At 36.4% G+C, this 23,662-nt stretch overlaps 1 protein-coding gene across 7 annotated transcripts in view; it reads right to left on the bottom strand.

Annotated features, from left to right (window-relative positions):
* The window catches only part of GRID2 (glutamate ionotropic receptor delta type subunit 2), a 651,664-nt gene that overhangs the window by 269,136 nt on the left and 358,866 nt on the right, over positions 1–23,662 (bottom strand). The window lies entirely within an intron of this gene.

Raw genomic sequence — 23,662 nt, forward strand, 5'->3', positions numbered from 1 at the left:
AAGTGAATTATGTCTTCAAAATCGAAGCTAACTCCTGTACCCTTTGAGGAACATTGGGAGCAAATCCCAGCTACCAAATTAACATGACTTCCTGAGAAGGTAAGCAGTTATCTGTCCAGCACAACAGTTTCATGGATAGCATCTTTGTTTCATACAGAAATAAACCTGAAGAAATAACAATTAAGTCTCACTGTCAACTTAAAAAACAAACAAACAAAAAGAACAACACCAAAAAAAAACCAGAATGGGATTAGGTACATTAACTTTGCTAAGCAAAAAACAGAATTACTAATGGGTTTTAAGAGATGTATGCAATAATCTTATTTAACTTATCATATGTGTTCTCTCTGCTTTTTCTTATGAAAACAACAACAACAACAACAACAACAAAGACTAAAAAAAACCACTTTCAAATCTCAATGAACAGTTTATATGTATTCACTCTCCTCACTTCCTTAGTACAGACGTGGTGGTGCTTACACAAAAAGAACCCTGTAACTAATTGTTCAGTTAATGATGGCTGATTTACAAGCAGACAATCTGAAGTGCTATACAAATGACAACCATATTAATACCAGAGATGTTTATCGTGATTAATGTTAATGCAATCAATAAATACCAAAAGAATTAACAATGATTAGGTCTGTAATTCTGAAGAATTACCCTTTGAAACAAAGCAGAGTCAAGTGTTTATGTTGGGCTTCTAATAGAATTGAGAGCTTGAATGAGGAAGCAATACAAGCTTGTAGCGTAATTCCCCAGAGTACGCCCATAGCCAAATTCTGAAATACTCAGTTTGACACTGGCAAAGCTGCATATACACTTAATCTGTATATACACATGGAAATTAGATAACAGGACTGTAAATAGATTCATAGAACCATAGAACAGTAGTATGCATTTACCTACCTAATCTAATATTAGCCTTGCAATTACTTATTTTTCAGGAATATTCTGCGCACATGACAGGTGCGAGCGAAAAAACAGGAAACCCACAAGTGAGACACATTCCCTTATAAATATAAAAACATACTCTAGTGGCAAACCTGTCGTCTTATTTCATATGACTCTTACTCACAATGAGTAATGTTTTACTCCACAAACACTTATTGATTGAAATAGGAATATTTACAGCATGAGGAATTATTCAACATGAATGGAGTTACTGCGATCAGACGCATGTGGAGCACGACTTTCTAGCCAAAGGATGGCACTGGAGGTCTTAAATGCAGAGAGACACCTTATTAGAAAGACAGCACTTTATTCTCATTAAGACAGTGAGATATGGAACATGATACCACTGAGGCTTTAACTGATACAAACACCTCATGCAGATGAGAGGATAACCGTTCCCACAAAGTTTTCCACGTGTTTTGGCTTGGAATAAAGCATTCCTTTGTATTTGCTCTGAACATACTATTTTGGGCCAGCTGCTGGGCTTTAGGTTAAAGGTAATAATGGGTTATTAATACAACTAATCTTCTCCAGAAAGATATAACAAAGAATAAAAATAAAAATCAGTGTATCACAGATTTCTACTATCCAGAACATCTTAAAGTTCTCACTAGCTATTCATCTAGGATGCTGTTTGCTTACATTCCTCATCATCCTCACTTACAGGAAGGTAAACAATTTGTCAGACCGTGTTTAGGTCATTTCTGAATCTCTGTCCTGATAGTTTTCCCATAGATTACTGCAATTTTTAGGTTGCATATTCTGATGAAAATGCTACTGCTTGAGAATATATATATATATATATATTATTGATATATAGATCTATCCATCAATAAATACCTAGAGCTACTCTATTTCAATAGACATTCTTCCAGCTAAATATTGATGAACAAAATCAAAGCTAGATTCTGCAGAAGTCTGCTTTAATTCAACAGAAATGCAGTACTAGAAAGTCCCGACACCACCCAATTAATTATGTAGTGTAACATTCCTGTCTCTCAGACATGCTATTTAAAAATATATCTGAGTCAGCCCACGTTGCAAAAATAGCTTGGAGATGTGTACATTTACAGGCACACTTTCAGACTGAGAATAATCAGCGCACTCACTGTAACACCAGGTAGTGGGAAGCAAGTTATTGAAACATAAAGGGGAAGAAAGCAGCAGGGAACATTTAGCTCCACAGGGCCAAATGCTAATATCAGCAAACAAACTGTATAAACGCTTAAAACCTTCTCTCTCGACACTGAACCATGTTTGTTTGTTACAATAGCCTCTGGACTGAAGCTGCCCATTTAGCTCTTTCTTCCATAGCATGTCTGTGAGAATTGTACACACTGGGGTTGGGGCAATACACAATTATGCTTGCAAATTGAACTTATTCCTGTACACAGAGAGACTACATAAAACACAGTTTGATGCTGGGAAAAGGGCTGTTCTCTTAGAAAAAAAGCTTTTCTAGAAAATGAGTCTATGAGTTGCAGAGATCACATCTAAGTCAGAATATGACTATGTTATTTTTTGATATAATATACACACATAGAAAGTAAAATTAATACCTTATCACAGAATCAAAATTGTCATACTATCATGTGCAGTAATCATACACTTCTTAGCCAAGCAGAAATTCTCTTGAATCCAGCAGAAGAGTTACTTGGTAAAATGAGAGACTGAGTTCTATATGTTTTCTTTGCCACTTCCCCTCCCTCCCCCCCCCCCCCCCCCCCCCATCCCCATCAACAAAAGCTTAGTTGAATCCTTCTCCTAGTAATTTACATCTTGTCACTGCATCTTAACAACTGATTAAAAGCTCTGGTTCAAACAAATTTGAAAAGCTGTTTGAATATTTCAGGTTCAAAAAGAAGTGCAAGTTATATTATATTCCATCTGTGTTAAAAAAACAAACAACACAACAAAACTGCACATATGCACAGACATACATACACAGAATTACTTAAATGGTAGTTTGTCTTTCAAAATAGATACAACTGAAGTCACTATGACCTTAAAGATTGTATTTCCAAGCTGATGCTTGATCTACTGCTGATACAGTCATGTTATAAATATGTTATAGATCTCTGCATACCTGAGGCCTACTAAGGATAAGCAGCTTTTGTCTTTTGTTTCTTTGTCCATGGCTGCTGCATTTGGGCTCATCTTCGCTTGCTGCAGTTACTCAGCTAATATTGCTACACTAGTATAGCATATACATAGCATGGCATGTAGAGAATATAAAAAATCTAATTTTGTGTCCAATATGATATTTTTTGATATTTTTTGACCATGGCCAATGCAATTTAAAATAAATAAATTACATCTAGACTAATAAATATAAGCACTTCAAGCAAAGCAGAATTTTAACAGCCATAGTTACTAATACATCCTTAAAATGTTTGCTTTAAGAGCCTACCATTGTACCCATTTTAGATATAACTACTCACTGCTATAATTCAGGAAAATAATTAACTCCTATAATTAAGAGTGAGCTTAAAAACAGATGCACAAATGTGTAAGAAATAATAAAAAGACTACTGTGATTTAGCTCTTGCAATTTATGACAGCTGTCTTATTCATTTTTCACTCTTTTTTTTCCTGATAATAAATTAACATATCAGTCTCATACACAGAAACTTGAAAAGTCAAAGTAAAAAAAGTTATCATGAGATCTTGTCTTCAGTAATGGCCTTACTTTACTCCCATTTAATTTGCTGATTAAACAAAAGTAACTACCAGATGGATCACTGTTTACCTAAAATGTTGCTCAATTTGCTCCCCATTTCAACACAACAGACACTCTCTGAGAGGTCAGAGAGAAAAAATATATATCCCATGAGAACCTGAGTTTTTTTTCCCCATACACTGCACAGGAAAACTACTTACACATTTATTAATGCAATCAGAAAATTAATCAACTCTTCCATGACCCTGTTTGTACTAATCCAGACCTGGATAAGGAGAAAAAAATTTGAAGGGGTGTTTTTCAACATGAGGTGACTTGAGCACCTGAAAAACATATTCTAAGAAACCAGAACTTCATGTAGTTTTTATAAGCTGTTGTTGTTGGGGGGTGGGAGTTGTGTGAGGATAGTATTATTCACTATACTTTTTTCTTTCTTTCTTTTCTTCTTTTCTAATATGGTTATAGAAAGCCCCTTCATCTGCATTTTCTCTGTAAACATTAACCAATTGTCCTCTCCACTACACAACTCAGACTGCTAGCAGTATCTGTAATTAATGTGTAATTGAATTTAATTTGTTTTGTCTCTAAAAATCAACTTGTATTTAAGTTTTAACAGATGAGCTTTTTATGTTCTGGAGTTTCTTTGGGAAATATAATCAAAAATTCTCATTTCTAAAGCATAAAATATAAGGGTAGAAAACATTATCAGAAAGAGCATCTGTATCTTTGTTACACAGAATCACAGAATTATCAAGGTTGGAAAAGACCTAAAAGCTCATCCAGTCCAACCATCACCACAACCAGTTTTGGATGCTTTTACTAACAAGCCTGTTGAGAAATCTTTTCTTCAGTTAGACTTCCATCTGTACCAAGGCCCTACCAATTACAGCAACATGAAATCCACCACATTAATATTTAGTAATTCATCTGAGCCTTGAAAATAAACTAGAAATCTCATGGATCCAGAGGGAAGTAATACCTCTGTAACACATCATTTTGACACCACTCTTTGAAGGATGCAGTGAGAGCTTCAAGTGAATGCACCTTGTGAAGCCAAGTTACAATGGCTGCTGCTAATTGGAACACTCAATATCTCTTTTTGGCCAAAAATTAAGATTATTTTGGCTCCAAGTCAACCTGTAGATCTTCTGTTCAAATTCTACAGCCACATAGGGCACTTTCTTTTGACAAATTATCCCAGCAGGCAGATAAACAATAGAGCTATTTTTAAAACTTAACATTTCTCAAATCTCTTTTCACCTGGCACTCAACTGTTGCACCCACACTTTGGCTCAGAGGAGTGACAGCTCCTCACACTCAGAAGCCCTGAACTGCCTTGAAATACATTTAAAAATAGTATTTCAAAGAATATGCATAGCTACAAAACCCTAGCCAAATAATGGCTAAAATAATGGCACCATCTCCTCTGTCATGTAAAGATGAGAACACTGCAAAAAAGCACCACTTTTTATGCTTCCCATGGTGAAGAGCTATGGAGAAGCTGTGCTGTGCTGCTGGCAGCCCTGGCTAGAGGAGAAGGTACCAGGTACAGTGCTGCTATTTCAGTGCTGAATATGAGCACTAATTGAAGAGGAGCAGAGAAAGGAGGAGGTAAAGCCAATTTAAGTCAGGCAGTGACTTGAACTGGAGAAAGAACTAAAGATATCAACAAAATCAGACTCAAATTCTGACATTTCAAGAAGGATGACTATCTGCAAAGTTCATTTAGCTGACTGGGGAGTAAGCAATGAGTGGAAACTCTCAAATCCTCCCTTTATTGTGTGCTGATCCCTTGCTAGCATGAGCCAAATCCTACCTACTGCTAGCATCTTTGTTCAAACTGTTGTATGAGCAATTTCCATTCATCCACTAAAGAAAATGAAATCTCTCTATTTTATGCATAGCCCTCGGTAGATTATAGTTCATTACCTACTTTAATGATGAAACATATATGACTTCAGTCTACTGTGCAACTTCTTCCATTCTTTCTTTCTTCATCTTTGCCCCCGTTTTTTTGCTGAATCTTTTAATTTTCCTTACCAGCACACTATTTAAGAAGTTATTAAGCAGCACATAGTGTCTGATACCCTTTTTAATAGCTAGTTGCCTGCTGCATAGCAGCAATTATATGGAAACAAAAAGACTGAGTCTTAAAGAAGCTTAATATAAAATTAGAGACAGTTTTATCAAAAGGTAACATCTTAGGATTTAGTCTACTTTTGTGTCTTCTGAACGTCTGGGTAGAAGAATTAGGGGAAAATCCATTAACATAAAACATGTTTAAATCTGGATCATTAACAAGTCTCATTTTATGGACTTGCTCAAAACAAGACATGGCAAAATTCTTTTTGAGAGAACAAAATATTCCTACTGACGTTTGACAAAAAACACCATTTTCTTGTCACCTACCTATCAGATTGGCAGGTAGTTCTTCCTTCCAGTGTTTCCATCTCAGATCCAACTTCTCTTTCCTAACCACCTTTTCATCTTTGAAGTACTGCAGAACTCTCCTTTTTATTCTCCCATGTCCTGTTCTCCCTTTCCCCTTAGCATCTGCTGCGGTCAAAGAAATGCACTCTTCCTTTTCACGTATCTTCCTCCACATCCTTTTGTTATTTTTTCTTTCCCCCTCTTACTTCAACCCATCTTCTCCAAGAACAAAAATGCAAAATCTGGAAGATTTGGCACCAAGCTGAGAATCTAAAGGTTCAGATCCTCTTCTTGCCTCTGCCATTACTTTGTTGCATGAAATGTTTTTTGGATGAGCAATCTGATTTCTCAGGATTATGAGTAGATTATGATAGTGTGATACCTTTGTAAAACAGTTTCACAGAATCACAGAATGACCTGGGTTGGAAGGGACCTCAAGGATCATGAAGCTCCAACCCTCCTGCCTGGCAGGGCCACCAAACTTTCAAGTTTACTAGATCAGGTTGCCCAGGGCCCCATCCAACCTAGCCTTGAACACCTCCAGGGACGGGGCATCCACAGCCTCCCTAGGCAGCCTGTTCCAGGACCTCACCACTCTCCTAGTAAAGAAAAAAGAACTTCCCCCGGACATCCAACCTAAATCTTCCCTCTTACAACTTCAAACCATTTCCTTTTGTCCTTTGGAGTGATATAAATGCAAAGGACTACTATTCCTCCCCTCCCACCACCAGCAACTTTTTCCGTGGTTAGAAAAAACATTTCTTAGTATAATTCACATTGTGTTAAGTTCCTTTACATCTCCCCTCTTGTGAGTGCTAATGTTTCATAATTCTCCTTTCTTGCTTGAAATATTAGTATGGAGACAACAGGCTCTGCTGTAGAGATGCAGTGTGAAGCACAATAGCACAACCTAGTCCAGGGCAGACAAAAGAACACACAGCTGGTAGCATTAGTTTGATTGGAAGCCCTACAATGGAAAGAGCTGCCTGTGCTGCCCTGGATGAGCTTGGCATTCTCCCAAGCACAGATATGACTGAACAATACTGCTCAAAATAAGGCCATCTCCAAAGGAAAGGAAAACTGTGAATAGCAATCTGGAAGCTTTCTTTCCTTCAGTGCAAACAGCAAAGGGGACATAAAGAGGACAGCAGAGTAACTTGTGAGTGTGTGCGTGTGTGCAGCATTGCAGAGGAATTTATTTTCATAGCCAAAAAAAAAGTGGGGGAGGGATGTGGGGGCAGGGGAAAAAAGCAAAAGAGACATGCAATTAAATTTCCCTTTTCATAAAGGGAAAAAAAAAAAAAAAAAGAAAGAAAAAAAAAAAAAGAAAAAAAAAAAGAGAAAAAAAAAAAAAAAGAGTCAGTTCTACTAGACTAGTAAATTGAGCAGAGTGATTTGAAGACCAAACAATACTAAGACTGGATCTTCCATTTGCCATGAAAGAAACAGATTCTGCATTAAGATAAAAGACTTTTTATAAGAATAAAAAGAAAACAAGGAAGACGCCACATCAATTGCAAAAAAATACATGGGTGTGAAAAACCTGAGAAGCCTGTAGGAGTAGAGAACATCACTTCCATTAGCAACTTAGCCACTCAAGAAAACCTCAGACAAGTCAAAACAACTATCACCATTATTATTTGCTAAGAATAGACAGTGTACTTCTTTCTCTGACTGACACACAGAATAACAATCATGTTAAGAATAAAAATATCAACTACCTTTTATAGAATGCTTTTTATTTGTAACTCTGAAAACCCTTTGCAAAGCTGCTCAGCATCTTCATCTCTATTTCACAGAAGAAAACAGATGTGCCAAAGGGAATTACTTGCCCAAGGTCAGAAAGAAAACCAAGGAAATTGTTTTCCATGCCAAGTTAAAGCATGCACAAAGACTGAAAACAAAGTCTTTTGTTGGAGCTCCTCATTATTTGTTTTGAGCATTAGTGTTCAACTAAAAGCATTTTATGTTCTGAGTCTAATATAACCAAGCTTTATGAAAACGAATGATTTGAAAGGCAAAGCAATGTGGTCTACAACAATGGAATTAAATGACAAAGTTTCCCAGGTGTTCAGTGACCCCAGAACAAGCATACTCTTGCTTATGAGGAATGCGAGACGTATCTCAACACTGAGAGTCAAGCAAGTATGCAACTGGAGGTGATAGAGGTATAAAGAAAAGCAGGGAGGCAGGGGGGAGACAAAGTCTTGGAGGATAACAAAATGGCAGGATACGTGGGGAACATACGGTAAGCAGAAGTATTCAGTAAAGAAGCAAGCATTTCACAAGGAAACTTACAGACACAATCATTTGGTATTGAAATAAAAGGCTCAGGAAAACTGCATGGGAAATATATTCTTACGATCAGGCATTTTGAAGAATGACATAGACTTGTTCAGATTGGGTATCCAGTACCCGTGACAGAGAAATTCAGTCTCTCAACATATATTATTCACAAATATCCTCAACATTATTTCATATCTTATATGCAGCATAACTGGTCCTAAGAATTTCAGCCAGCTTATCTGTATTAATTAACAAGCATGTAGCACAGTAACAATACAGAAGAACACACATTAATGGCATTAGGGGCACAGTACTTTTGTAGATATATATAAATTCAGAAGTGTTATAATAGAACAAATAAAAGACATGGGAAAAAACAAATAAACAAACAAGAATTCACACAGAACAACAATAAAGGAATTTAAAGAGTAAAGGGATGTACTTGTAGGTTGGATGTCACAGAGAAGGCTGTTAAAGTGTGAGACAGTAAGCAATGAAGTAGTGAGATTTGTAGATGGGAAATAATGAATCCATACAGACATCAAGGAGCAGGATCTAGACTGCTGCAATATGGGAATAATGGAAAAGGAGATACAGCAGTGAAGCCAGTAACTGTGATACTGAAACAGCCAAAGCAGTAGTCTGCCAATGCATTGACAAATGTGTCAGCTGAAAGGGCACTGAGGCATCAACTGAGTACATGTTATAGGAAAAGCAGCAGCAGGGCTTGGCATGTGAAGGGAAGGAAAGACAAAACAAGCATAAGTTTGAGAGTCTATTTTTGCGCTCCTACTCCAGGAATAATTGTGCAGTGTGCCTTTGGTGCCAGTTGCAACCTTTTACTGAGATTACTTCGATTTTAATGGTTGCAAGAGATGCCAGGAAATGATGGTAATGCAGCTTTTCTTTTTCCTTGACTTTTCCCAATGTCACAGAAAACAAAATTTGCATAACTCTGAAGTGGAAAAAAAAAAAAAAAAACATTGACAATAAGGAGTATTTGGGTAACACTAAACACTTAACCTTAGTTGGAAGCAGCAGTTGATCTAAACCACACAAACCACAAGCCCCCACCAGTGCCGGATTTAAAAGCCTCCTCTGACAATGAAAGGGCACATACCCAACACAATACATTTCTGTGTTGGAAAATGACAATCAGAAAACAATTGACCCAAATCCTTTTGAAGCTGCATTTCAGTACCCTATTTCTCCCTGACAAACACAGAATGGCATGGGGTGGAAAAAACCAAAGTACCTCAGCCTCCAAAACTGGAGCAAATATGGTTTGCCACAGTAAGTATCTACTGGAAAACATCAAAGCTGCATATAGGAATCCCATGTGGAGTGAAGCAGTGGACCAGTCGAGTTTTCTTGCTCACTTTTGCTTCAAATGCAAGTTATAACTTTCTCATAAGGTCTTTTTAAAAAGTTTAATGACTGCTGGATATAAGTGCTAGTGCTTACTGTGCTATTTCAGACAGGAGCAGCTTTATTCTTTCGTTGCTGTCCTTAGACCAGTAGGTCTTGCAGCAGCTTTCTTCCCTTTCTACAGCTCTTTCACAGAGCTGCTACAATAACACTATACAATAGGAGAATCATATCCACTAGAGGACTGTGTCTTTGTGGCACATTTACACATTTTCATTTGTATCACTACACAAGTTTCAAGTAAGTTGTTCAGTCATTGTTGGACTTGAATGAGAAGTGAATGAGGCTTACCAAGTATATCAAGAGCTCCTAGTTGGGGATAACAAGTAGCAGCATACCTTTCAACCCACTTTCTCTACAGTTTCCTCATCTGAGGCACAAAATTCAGGGACGGTTGCTTCAGATGTCAAATGCATCTGCTGCACTGAACTTATGGAGCTTAGCTCTAGTACTGAGTTTGATGCTAGTGGGGAAAAAAGGTCTTTCCATCACTCAGCACACAGAGCTTGCAGGGATGCCCTGAAATGGGACAGACTGATAGCTGGAATAGACTATTTTAGTTTTCCACTCTTGGTGATTCTATGATACCAGAACAGAACTAGAATATCACATTCCACCATCTCAATCACAACAGAAATGTATCATGCAGTCTGAGAAACAAGAGGCAAAGAAGTGGGAAGACTTGGAACAAAAAGCGTTCTTTTCATTCAAACATATTTGATGCATCTACAGAAGTAAGGAAATACAGTGATTCCATTTTATGATAATACAGGAAGCATATAGCAGATTAAGCAGCACACACAGAAAACTGGAGTTTCAAAGCACACATCTTTTTCTGCCCATTTCTTAGGTAAGCAGCAAGAGATGGGTACATGTATGCATGTCACTAACTCTGCCTAACTCTGCAGTTTGAATCCTGCTTCTACAAGGGAAATAATGCTGAAGTTTCAAAAATGTTTCTTTAGGACTGAGCAGAGCAAAGATTTCTTAGTAACTTAAGTGTTGCCAAGGGCGTTGCAGTATTGCCTACGTGGTCTTTCCACCACTGGGCTGGTCTGATCAAAGGGCAAACACTGTCTAAGTTTCCCACAGCATCTCATTAGTGTGCAGCAAGAGGTGTGCTGCAGGAAAAAAAAAAAAAAAAAAAAAAAAAAAAAAAAAAAAAAAAAAAAAAAAAGGAAGGTCAATTTTCAGAAATTTAATTACAGATGACTAGCTGCCAAGAGTAAATAATTTTAAAATGCATTGTAATGCATGAGTTTGCATAATTCCAGTACATTATTTTTTATTTTATTGTCTATTCATCTATTTCTGCAGATCTTACACAAATTAGGAGGGCTTATTCTTAGCAAATAGTCCAAATCTGATCTCCTTTTCAGTGGTTTTACGACTCTTCCTGATTGTAGCTAATGAATTAGTGAGAAGAGAGCAAACTACATATTGCATTTTTTCCAATTTCTATGCAATCAATTATTTCCTTTATCAGAAGGAGAATTATGTATTAAGGCACTACCAATTTGCATGCCTTTTTCTGTCATTATCTCCCCATTGCTGCTTTTGATACTACCTTATTTTTGATAGGAATTCAATCAATACAGCAGAATTCTTTGCTTTGCTTTAGGAACTAGATTCAAGCATTTCTTGCTTGGTATATCGGCAGCATGTGTTCATGCAAAAACATACATACACACACAAAAAATATCACACAGCTACCTCCAGCTTCAACCTGCGCACACCAATGTTCTCCATAGACCAAATGCAAACCAAAGAGAAAGAGACTGACTTATACTTAAAGACTGATCTCTTTTTTTCTAGCCTCCATCACTTCTCTCTGCTGCCAGCATTTCTAAGCCTTTAAGTCATCCAACTGTAGAAAAGGTCAGTTAGTAAGGCTTCAATTAACAGAAATACGTATTTAGTATTATAGCACAAGAAACAACCCCAAATCCAGCTATTTTTGTCTCCACAGTACAAAATGAAAGCCTTTTCTATCCTAGAAGTGACATTTGAATTAATGCAGCTTTCATTCCCTACTATTTTGTATGAGCACAGAAGTTTGATGCATATACAAGGACTGTTAAATTAGTAGACTTCCCAAAGTAAGAAATAAAGAAGTAGACAGGGGTGAGAGATAAATTCTTATTCTTCGTATCAATGACATTTCTAAATTCCAAATGAAACAGTGTTAAAACCCAGATACATCAAAGAATGGTAAAAACAAGCCAACAACAACAAAATCCTAGCATCTGCATGCACCTGATTTAAAAAACAGTAGAGTATTAAAAACATGGGGAAAAAAAAACAGTCCAAACAAAATATGCTCCATAAAGGCCTTGCTCATATTAGTTTCCCCATTAATTTATCAACCTGACCTCTTTCTTCTATTAAAAAATATCTTTTCTACCCCCCTCTTATAACTGTTGGTGCCAGCCATCACTTAGCACATCCAAACACTGAGTTTTGGTGGAGATCTAAAATTGTGATTACAACTACTTTATCAAACTGCAGAACGCCTCCCAGATCTGACATCCCGCATATCTTATCCTAAATACACCCTGCAAAGTCTTCTTTCCTTAAAATTCAATTTCTCTTCAAAGCAGATGCAGAATTACAGTCTTAAAGAGGCCAGAATGAACTGCTTTGCCTAATACATATTTTGTCAACACAAATCAATAACAGTACCTCTACAGAAGAACAGATCATAGCCACTGTTTTACTTTGGAAATTGTGCTCACCTTACTTTTGAATCTTGCAACGTGAACAATTAGCTATAGAGTTATTCCCATGGTTAGTTCCAAATAAATCCTCAATATGAGCTTCCACAGAGAAGTCTTAGAGCTCAGATACACATACAAAGCTCTGGGAAGTTCTCCACATCTGTCACCAAAAATTGTGCTTGCTAGTGTCACTGGAGAACAATGAAAGGTACCATAAAAACTTTTATGAAAGCTGGCAGAAGCTTTAGAGAGTGCAGACCTCACACCATCCTCACACTTCAGCTGTTCTAGGATCTGATTCATATATTTCTCAAAAATGACAAATTGTGGTTTGCTTGGAGAGACAATCTCCAATATATCGCATCCTAGCACCTTGTAATCACACACATACTGAAATGTCATTGTGTCACGTGTCTCTATTAGCTAAAGGACAGATTCCTTTACATGCAAATTTTTTTTTTTTATACCTGGGAGTATTACAGAAATAGAAGCTCCTTCTGGCAGCAGAATATGTAAACTATCCATTGCCTTTGGTTATTGTCTTTTTGCTGTTAATAGGATATGGCACAGGCTCAGGGATTCAAGCTAACACATCCTGCTGCAAAGCTAGGGACTGCTCTTATTTGTAAATGGTTTCTTCCTTTCACAAGGAAAGACTACATCACATAATGACATTTCAGTGAATGGATACCATTGTTTTATTCGTAATAGATACAGCTGCAAAGGGAATTGTTAACAGTACCGGTGCTATGAAAAATAGATTAGACAAACAATACATCTTAGAAAGAACGCTACACACGTGAAGGATAAAATTACAAGGGTGATGTCCTAAAATACAGTTGAACTAAAAAGGGTTAGTTATTCTATGAATTCAAAAGTTGCCCTCTTCAATTGTATGCATTTTTATATAGCATGGCCTTGGGACATTAAGAAAGCCTGGATAAACAAGATCAAGGAAAGAGTCTGGTACTGGGGAGGCAGACATCATCAGAGATATAAGAAAAGCTAATAAAGACCACTTTTTTTCTATCACTGCTTTTCCACATTCATTCAGAACATCAACCAAGGGAAACTATACCTTTAACAACTGTCCTTTTTTTTCATCCATTACACATTTACACTTCCATTTGTCTTACAAGTTGATAAGGACAGGACAGAAATATTGTCTGATATATTGTAAATTCTGGCCATTTGAATAAATTAAAAATCTGGTCTTACAAATCAAACTATTAGCAAATCCCTAAATCAATCTAAAATACAGGGGAAAAAAAATTCAACAAGTCCAGTCAGATCAGACACTCTGTAATATTATGTTTTCAAAATTAAAAGAAGATACATTACAGTTCATAACAATTGCATTATGGATTTTACCAATTCAGGTCATTTAGCAAAGATGCATTTTCGGTTATATGACCAAAAGCAGAATCAAAAGTGAAGCTTTAACTTTATCTTAGTGGGAAATCTTTTATCACTGAGTAGAGGGTGGTTTGGGGTTGGATGTGTAAAACCTTCAGCACAGATAGCCAGCTGCAGGATTTTACTATCATGTCACAACCACAATATAACTTATATCTTACCAGCAGTTGTTTTTGCAAGCAAAGGTCACTAGTTTTTCACCCAGAATACCGCTGACATCTTCAAATTCTAGAATTAACTCAGTTCACCTCAATCTAGGCTCATAAACTCTCCTCTTTACCCATTTTCTGTGCCACAGTGCTGAATCACTTCTCCTTTCTGCAGTGTGTCCCTTACAACCCAAACACATATATATTGAGGGCTTGCAGTACTGAAAATATTTCCTACATTAATTACAAACTTGCTGGAAAACACAACCTTTGTTGCCCTGTTTACTTGGGAGGGAGTTACCACTTGTGAGAGTAATGCTCAATTTAATCAGCCAGTAGGCAATTAAAGTAATCATTTGAGACACAGTCTTCCTCTTTCCCTTATAACAATACCTCACAGACCTGCTGCATAGCAGACAGAAACACATTTGGTGCTGAATCCCAAGGCTGCCTCTCTGACCGCCGCATTTCAAGCGAGCTGTAGGACTCGAGGTACAAGGACTGTAACCCAAGGGACTAGCAGCCCATTATTTCCCCATCAGAGACTGTGTCCTTATAGCACAGTGATTATGAGAGATGTAAGTTGAAATCCCTTGTGAAAGACGAAAATTTATGCCTTCTATATCCTGATAGCATGCAGAAATCACTCAGCTATCATGTAAAAGAAGAAAATATTTTCCCTTAGGAGTTCTGTGAACCTAGACTCTAACCTTGCTTGCTGCTTCCAACAAAAACTTCAGGCAAACCATTTTGTCTCAAGTAGAAAGATAGTTCTCATCTACTGGAATAAACTTTTCATTTTATTCTAGTCTCTAAATCTCTTATTCTCAAAGCCAAATTATGAAGTCTAATCTCGCATCATCCAAGCTGTCTTTAGCATACTGCTGAGAAGGTATGTGGAACACGTATCCAGCAAGCATTTTACAGGAAAGGAATTACAATCACCTTGCTCCGCTTAAGCACAAATGATATGGCACTCAAGTGAGACAGGGTAAATGCACAGTGCTGCCATTGTAATGCACACATTTAATCTTACCCTGTTGTAATCAATGAGAGCAGAGGTAACTTAACCCCTTTTACTGCTGATGGTCACAGAGCGTTTGATAAAATCAAAAATTTATACCCTATCCTAGTATTCAATACCATCCTCTATGTCAAAGTCTTGTAATCTTCTTTTTAAATGTAAATGAGACATCTCTCTGAAATTCATGTATGTAAAAGCTGATAAAGACAGTACCTGTCTAATCCAGCAATATAAGCACAATATGGTGGATTTTGAAAAATAAACATATAGTGTTTAATTGAGGATAGATGACACCGTGTAATTAAGAAAGTACCCAACAGGATTTGGTATTTAACTGGTATTTTGCCATTTTTCAGATGATTTCCAGAAAAAAATAAAAATAAAACTCTTGAGTATTGCTTGTCTAGGAGGGTGCACTGTCTTTTATTTTTCTAACTACAGCCTCACAGGCAAAACAAAATGCAAATAAGATAAGGCAACATCTGAACATAGTAGAACAAACTGAAACTATAAAATGCTTCAAGGATTATACTTCAAAACACTTACTGGCATTCCATTAGAGACAGTTCTCTCAATTCTTATAAATAAAAAAACTTCATTTTAGGCACTTACAGGAATCCACTGTGTACCCTCTAATTCCACTTTGATTTTATTCCTCCCTGAACTTGGACACAGTATTATGTGGGAACCACAAATGAAAAAGCACTACCTTTTTTTTCCCTGCAAGACACTGGTAATAGACATTAAATATGCAGGGTTACATAGGAAAACATTTACCTTATCTCCAGATATTTTGAGATTTCAGTAACATTTATTGTTTTGCATCTGAACAAATCCAAGTTGTGTAAAAATCTGAGATAAAAAATATTACAAACAGGTGACAATAACCAGCCTTCAAATCTTGACTACACTAAGTGGAATAACACAGGTGAAAGAGAACAAGTAATTATTTTTGCAAACAGAACTTGCTGCAACAGGGAAGAGTAAAACAGGGTCATATATAAATAAGCTAATGTTCACAGCATTCATCTGGAATAAGGGGGAAACCAGAAGTTCCAAATGTTGACCCAAATCACTGAAAACACAGATAGGAAGGCAAATTGTCTACATTTCTGCCACCATGTTAACTTGTATGTTTACTCTGGGATAATAAGTAAATAAATAGTGGATCAACATAATTATTTCCAAATAAGTAATACTGGAGCATGCACAGTAACCCAATTTTTACACATAATGGAAAAACAAAATCTTAGTGTAACTCCCATTAGCAGTAATTAATTTGGTCTGATTGAGAAAATCAGGTCAAACTCAAACCTCATACAAGCTAAAGGAAACTGCTGTTAAACAATGGCTCAAGAAAAAAAAACACAGAACACTCATTTCCCCTCTATTTCACTGGAACCGCTTTTCATAAGGGAAAGCTGACTTACCCCATAATGCTTACTATAATGATTAGAGAACTACTAAGTCTACATGATAGATTGTCTCTGTATCAATCAGTATGCATTGTTCAGTACTCTTACTTTAAGAAAAGCACTAAGCAGCATAACTAGAATCATATTAGATTTCTGGAGGCAATACTGCTGCTAATCCTAACAGTCAGGTTTCAATCTGTTATCCTTTAGGAAGCAGGTGAAAACATCAAGGACACTTTCCTGCTTGTTTACCCCACACAGGCTATTTCAAGTTTAAAAGGGAAAAAAAAATGAAAGAAAAAAAGAACAAGAAGATAAAAGAAAAAGAAAAAGGAGAAAAAAGGGAAAAGGGAAAAGAGGGAAGAAAAAAAAAAAAAAAAAGAAAAAGTTCAACAAAAGAAGCAGCAAATTAATCTCGATTCTTCTTTTTGTGATGATTCCTTAAACGTTCGCAAGGCAGTGACGCATCTTGTTTCATAGCATCTCTCTCAAGGATTTATAAATAAAGCATTGTTAGGGCACATGAACCAGAAAATCTTCAGCAGGTTGAGAGAAACTCAGATAAGAAAAAAGTGGAGCAGTGAAGAAAACGTTTATTTTTCCCCCTCCCATTGACATTTGTAGAGAAGATTTGTAGGAATCAATATTCTCAGATTTATGAGAAAACAAGCAGGGGGGCCCCTAAATTTCATGGCCTTTACAGAAGCAGACTTCCTGTTAGCTCCACCAAGGAAATGTCAGATCACAGTGACAGCCCATATCAGCAGCAACCCGAGAGCCATCACATTGACTAAATATCCTGGAAATGGGGAGCTGAGTCATCAGCTGGAAAGTGCTAAGAAGCTGTCAAATAAAAACCAAAACACAGACAGAGGATACTGTGTTGTTTATAGCCAGAAGAGAACACAAAAATAGGTCTCCTAGTTAGAAACTATTTTTGGTGTACAGAGAAGCGATGAGCAAAGGTGATCTCGCAGGATAACAGCCTTCTGTAGAGCACACAGCATTACTACTGCTAGCACACTGGCCGCAAGGTGAATGGTCATGGTGTGTTAACTCTAACTTCAGAACCAAAATCTATAGGATTTATCTGTAGGAGATAGGGACTGATGTTTGACTACAAGCACTAGTTTCACCATCATAGAAAAAGCAAATAACAGAGGTGTTACCTCCCTTCAAAATGATTCCCTTCAGAATGCTGCATGGATTTTTAGCTTATTGAACAGACAGAAGAAAATTAAAAAAAAAAAAAAAAAAAGAGAGAGAGAGAGAAAAAAAATCCACGTAAATATTTATTAGTTATGAAAAGTCTGTTAACTCATCTGACCAAAGCAGTAAAAATAGTGAATTTTGAAAATGGATGTTGGCCTAAACACAGGTTAATCTGTCCATTATAATTTAAGTGCAAGCTTAAATGCCTCTGATAGAGGCATTAGTTCCCCACTATAAAGTATTTTCCAGTATAAGGGTTAGAAACAAACAAACGATGTTGCAACCAGAGACCTCCAGGACTGTAGCTCATCAATGACTCACAGAAGTCATAGAGAGCTTTGTCAATCAGGTGCAATGACTTGTTCAAACATCATACATTCACAGCATTTAAGATATATTTACTTTTCAGAATAACTGATTTCCTAGAAGGAGGAGCATCCAGATTGTATATTCTCATAACATCTTGTGTGGAAGGAATTAAATTAAAAAACTGGTGCTATGCCAATTTGTCTTAGCTCAGATAAATAAACAATTTTAAAACCACATGCCACATCTACTATGATGTTAAATATGTAATAGGCTTCTTTCTACAATATATTTTTATTTAAAAAATAAAACTATTTATGTATGTTGATGTTTTGCATTGTTTTGTGTGTGTGTGTGTGTTTTTTTTTAAGCTGAATATAAACAAGATATGTATTATCAAAGATCTTTGCTAAAATCCAAGTACAGAAAGAAATTTCCACATGCCCAGAAGATGATGGCAGTATATCCTGCATTCATTACCAGTCAGCTCATTCCTTGCCAACTACCTAACTCTTTCCAAATGCTTTAGCAAGCTCAAATTGACTATAGTCCATTTTGGCTGCAATATTAAAAAATATGTTCTTCCGTTCATGTGTATTGCAATCATTTTGGAAGTGCTAAAGCTAGGCATTACAATTACAACATGCATTACTCAAGCATTTATGTGCTCTATTTGGCTATTTTTATCGCATTCATGCATGCAAGTATACATCTCAAATTATTCAAACCAAATCAATTTAAAATCATTTAAAGCATAGAAGAACACTATGTTCACAACACAAATGAATGCAATGAAGACATTTCTTGCTCAGCAACAGGAAATAATATTTCTCCAAAAGCTTTATTTTTATTTTTTTACCACCATATGTGTTTATTCTTTAGCTTAATTGGGAATCTCATTAATTTAGTACATGTTGATTTCTATAAGCAAACTACTTCATAGATGCCATCAATCTAGGTTCATTTTGTTACACAACTTTAATTCAAGAGAGAAATACAGGGTAAGAGACAGGCTATTTCCATGAGATGATTTAAGATTCCATGAAAACTGTACAGCTGAACTGAATTTATTTTCTTGGCACAGCAGTTTCCTCAAATACTTCCTAGAGTGAAAGATGAAGTACAAAGATAGCACCAGAAGGGTATTTGTTGGCACTTCAACACTCAAGAACATCTCCTCACTAAAACTCATATCAGTGAAAGTTACATTACCAGAACCTGCATGATTTATGTGACATTACCTATAATAAAAAAAATAAAAATCACCCAGTTCCATAATTTAACTTAGCAACTACAATGTAGAGGGAACAGACCTGAATACTTGCTTGCCAGTGTCCTCTGACGAACATGGACAAAAAACTAACACCACAATTACAGATGCTTAGTGTCAACTAAAAAATAAAAAAAACCCACACAAGAAAATAATATACATCTTTTTTCCCACTTGGCACTGGGACTCTGATTTCAGAGCACTGTTAGTTATCAGTTTCTGTTGTTTAGTCACTGGCAAACCCTAGCTACACATGAAATAAATGTCTGCCCTGAGGAGGCCACTCCATTCCATGAATAGCTGTAACAATTGCAGTGATGACATCAATCATGCAAACCCAAAGTTGCTATCAATTTGTACATCTGCCAGGAGGTGGTCAAGAGGATGGATAAGCATAGCCAAATGAAGCTGTCAGAAGAAAGTTAGCATGTAGACAAGCAAGGAAATACAGAAAAGGACAAGCCTTGAGATAGCAACATGGAGGATGACAGGGCCGCCAGTCTTCAGTTTGGTTTTCCTAATTCCAAGAAAGAGAGTAGCAAGAGAGTAGTAGCATAACCTCTCCATCTTTAAATACCTGCTAATACGCAGGAAAAGTCAGGTCATTTAAACCTGCCTAGAAAGTCAAGAATTGTTATAAATTGAGTGCTGTTGGATTCATTGCTGTATCTAACTCTGGTTATTATGAAAATATTTTAAAAAAAACAAACAACAAAACATCAAAATTGCCATTTCCTATCTCCTGCATTCAAGGTACCAATTTCCCCTCAGAATTAGTCCTACAATCTTAACAGATTTTTAAATCAGCATTGGAAGTAGCAGTGTTACTTGCTCAGTGGAACAACAATATACATATTATCAATGTGTTTGTTCAAAATGAACATTCGCTACTCTAAGGGATAAGACAAAGAGCCATAGTCACTGTTCAGGCGATATATGTAGTGTGCTTCCTGTAAGCACCAGATTTACCACAGCACGGTGGCAGTAAGCAGTCATTTTCATCACGTCATGTCACTAATCTCACCTAAACATGACTCTGACATTTTCTAGAATCTTCACAAACTCTTTCACATCAGTAATGAGCTTCAGAAGTGACAAATGATACCTTCTGTTTTTTCTCACTCATTTTCTCAAAATCTATTTTCTTCAGTGTTCCCCACTGAGTACTCTTTAAAAGTCTGAATCATCTTCTGACATAATAGACAGGCTAGTGGTTCAATAAAATAAATAAATATTAAAGCTTGCTGGATCAAAACTTTAAATGCGACCATTCAACAGGTGGGATGCCTACTCCAGATCAAGATATCTTTGTTGAATTCAGATACTTATTCAAACATTAAGCAGCTTTTCAGGAAAAATATTTCTGGGGGTGAAATGTTTCAAATGTATGTCAAAGACTTAAGCATCTTCCACTAGAAAGCTATATACTTTATTTTCTTCAGTCTCTATAAGTACCTCTTAAGTTCTGAGAATATAATATTAAGAGCCTGCTTTTCATTCCTTACACTCTTCTCTCTCTATACGTATTAAGATATTTTACATATAGATTTACGTACAGTGTTAAATACAGATCTGTAAGGTTATGTTTCCTTTAACATACATCATTCAAAAGAATATTTTCACTATCTGTCAAATAAGCTTAAAAATTTGCTGCTATATACCAGATATGATGAGTACCTGCTAACCATATTCATTTAACCAAACAAGCACAAGTCCTTTCACAGAAAGTGAAAGCTGTTGTCTGAAACCTCTTAACAGAGTAAGAAATACAGAGTATGTTAGAAATAGAGACAGGGCTATAAGCAATATCCTGGTCAAATTCATCTCAAGCCAGGATTTGAAATGGGTACAAAGGCTCCAATTTTCATTCTTATACAGACTTGTGACTGCCTCAGATTCTAACCACTTGACTCTCCATATGCGTTTGGTTTAGAAAGAGAAATGTATCAGTTCCCTGGCATCACTTCAGTTTGGTCCAGGGAATAAATATCCATGAGAGTAACTGTACATCAACTATCAACAGTTTCCCAATCTCGTCTGCACTAGGCTGGCCAAAGATAAAGATGCATATTGAAAACTTAGTTCTACTGAATGCAAAACTATTCTCCTTTGTAAATCCTATTCCTATTAACAACCTTTTAAAGCAAGGGATTGCTTGATCACTATTACACTCTTCAACTTTGATTTTACTATAAGGAATGTAAAAAACGTTCACAGACATCTACTCCAAAGTACAAAAAGACCAAATTCATTTTTATGTCAATGACATGTCATCTGCAATTTGACTGAGAAGTACACCAGCTATTAAAGGTAGAAGAGGCTTTTAAGCTTCTGAATTTCAGTAGCAGGTTTTCTTCATGTGGGTGTAATATATACATATATATAATACACACATAAATACATAGTACAGATTTGTTATGCACCTATATGAAAGCCCCTGATGATTTCTATGAATAACACAAGTCAAAGTAAAAACAGACTAAAAAGCCAGGGTAGTTCACATCATCAGAATAGCCTTGTGGAAGATCCAAAGCCAAATCTGGAAAACCTCAGATGTTTCAACATAATGCAAATCTTTCACTTAAAAGCATTTTCAGATTGAATTGTTTTTTTCATACTGACACATGGTAGTCCTCCATACAATGAAGAAATATTTTTACACATCATAAAGCTATGAAATATAAGTAATTCATCATAGTGATGCTAGCAATACTTTTAATATCTTTGCAACAATTATTTGTTGATTAAATACAATTTCCTAAAATTCCACCATCATTTTCCATCCATTTCTTTCCTTCTCCCTCCTTCTATTGTTTTTAATTAAAGCTTCTAAGGAGCATTGATTGAAAGGTCTTTTATCCTCCTATTGCTTTTTTAATTCTTTACCTCAGTCCTTTTATACTCCTCCTTAATCATGAATGCAAATAAAATTCAAAGTGTAATCAGCAGCTGCCTAAGCAAAGCACTGAGCTCCGTTGCTGTGGGAACAGCCAAGTCAGTCCTTGACCAGAGGAAGCATTACACTTACTTTTTTGCTCTATCCCCTTCACCACCCCTGGCCCCATTCGGGTGCAGAACACATGTGCTTCCCTAGGACACATGAACTTGACTATAAATATTTTCCACTCACCTAATGACCAACAGAAGTGGCTAATGTGCTGGACTGCCATTGTGAGCATCATTCTAGGGCTCTTGCATATACAGCATAAGGGTCCTGGTTGCCCAGAGAGAAATAACCACTCATTCAGGCTCTACAGGCAGCACATCTGCAATCAGATGCAGTACATCTTTTCCACTTCAACATCCAGTGAAATTAAACTATTGTTTTCCTATTAAATGTCTGTAGAAAGGCCTCATTGACCTATTAAAACAGTCAGAGGAATTTTCAGGGATGAATAGGAAAACTCACACAAGGAGTCCACTTTGTGGCTCCTCTTCTACTTGATCTGAGTTCATTTGTCAAAGTAAATGATTGTAGATAACTACCAGTGTGGATGGGGTTTTGATCAGTCTGATCTAGTGAGTGGTGTGCCTCCCTGTAGCAGCAGGGTTGGAACTAGATGAACTTAAAGGTTCATTCCAGCTCAAATCTTTCTACAATTTTATACTTCTGTGATTCTCCAAGAAGCTAAGTAAAAATAATAAATAAAGAAAAAATTCCTTTAAACTTCCCCTGGAAACTATATTAAATATCCAAAGATTTAAGACTTGGTTAATCACTCTTTAACCCCCTGGCACTTGTTGAATGCAAGTGGAATTCTTAGTTAAAATATCTCAGTTAAGCCACAGTCATTTCCATTCACTCGTTATGTCAAATCAGTCTCATCCCAGTGATGACCTATCTCTAGTAAGTGCATTTCATACACCGTACACATCTGGGAGAAGGCAAAACCAAAACACACCATGTTCTCATGCTGAACAAACTTCATTTTGCAACATTCCTAATTATATCTTTAGGTGTAGAGAGAATCAGTTTGCACCTTCTTAAGTGGAGATCTGGCAATTAACTGTGCATAAGCACTTTCTTACAATTTCTCTATTCTTTTTGCAATCATTTAAGAGCTGAGTATAGAACACAACACACTTTCAAGGAAGAAAGAAAGGCAAGTTATCAAAAAGAACCACATGCTTTCCTACACTTCATGTAATTAACTGTGTTATGCTAAGACTGTTGGTGGCCCTTAAATATAAGCAAAGCTTGACATTCAAACATTTATAAGCAAGTTACATTAAACCCATGTATCATAGTATAACAGGTATAGTGTGGTTACAGTCAGTATATGCTGTCAATTTTAAATTGCTTATTTATTGAAACTCTGCTGTGAGATCTTTAAAAGGTTTTGTTTTTTTTAACCATCTTACTTTAAAAAAAGTA

The sequence above is a fragment of the Excalfactoria chinensis genome, chromosome 4, assembly GCF_039878825.1.
Source record: "Excalfactoria chinensis isolate bCotChi1 chromosome 4, bCotChi1.hap2, whole genome shotgun sequence".
Classification (NCBI taxonomy): Eukaryota; Metazoa; Chordata; class Aves; order Galliformes; family Phasianidae; genus Excalfactoria; species Excalfactoria chinensis.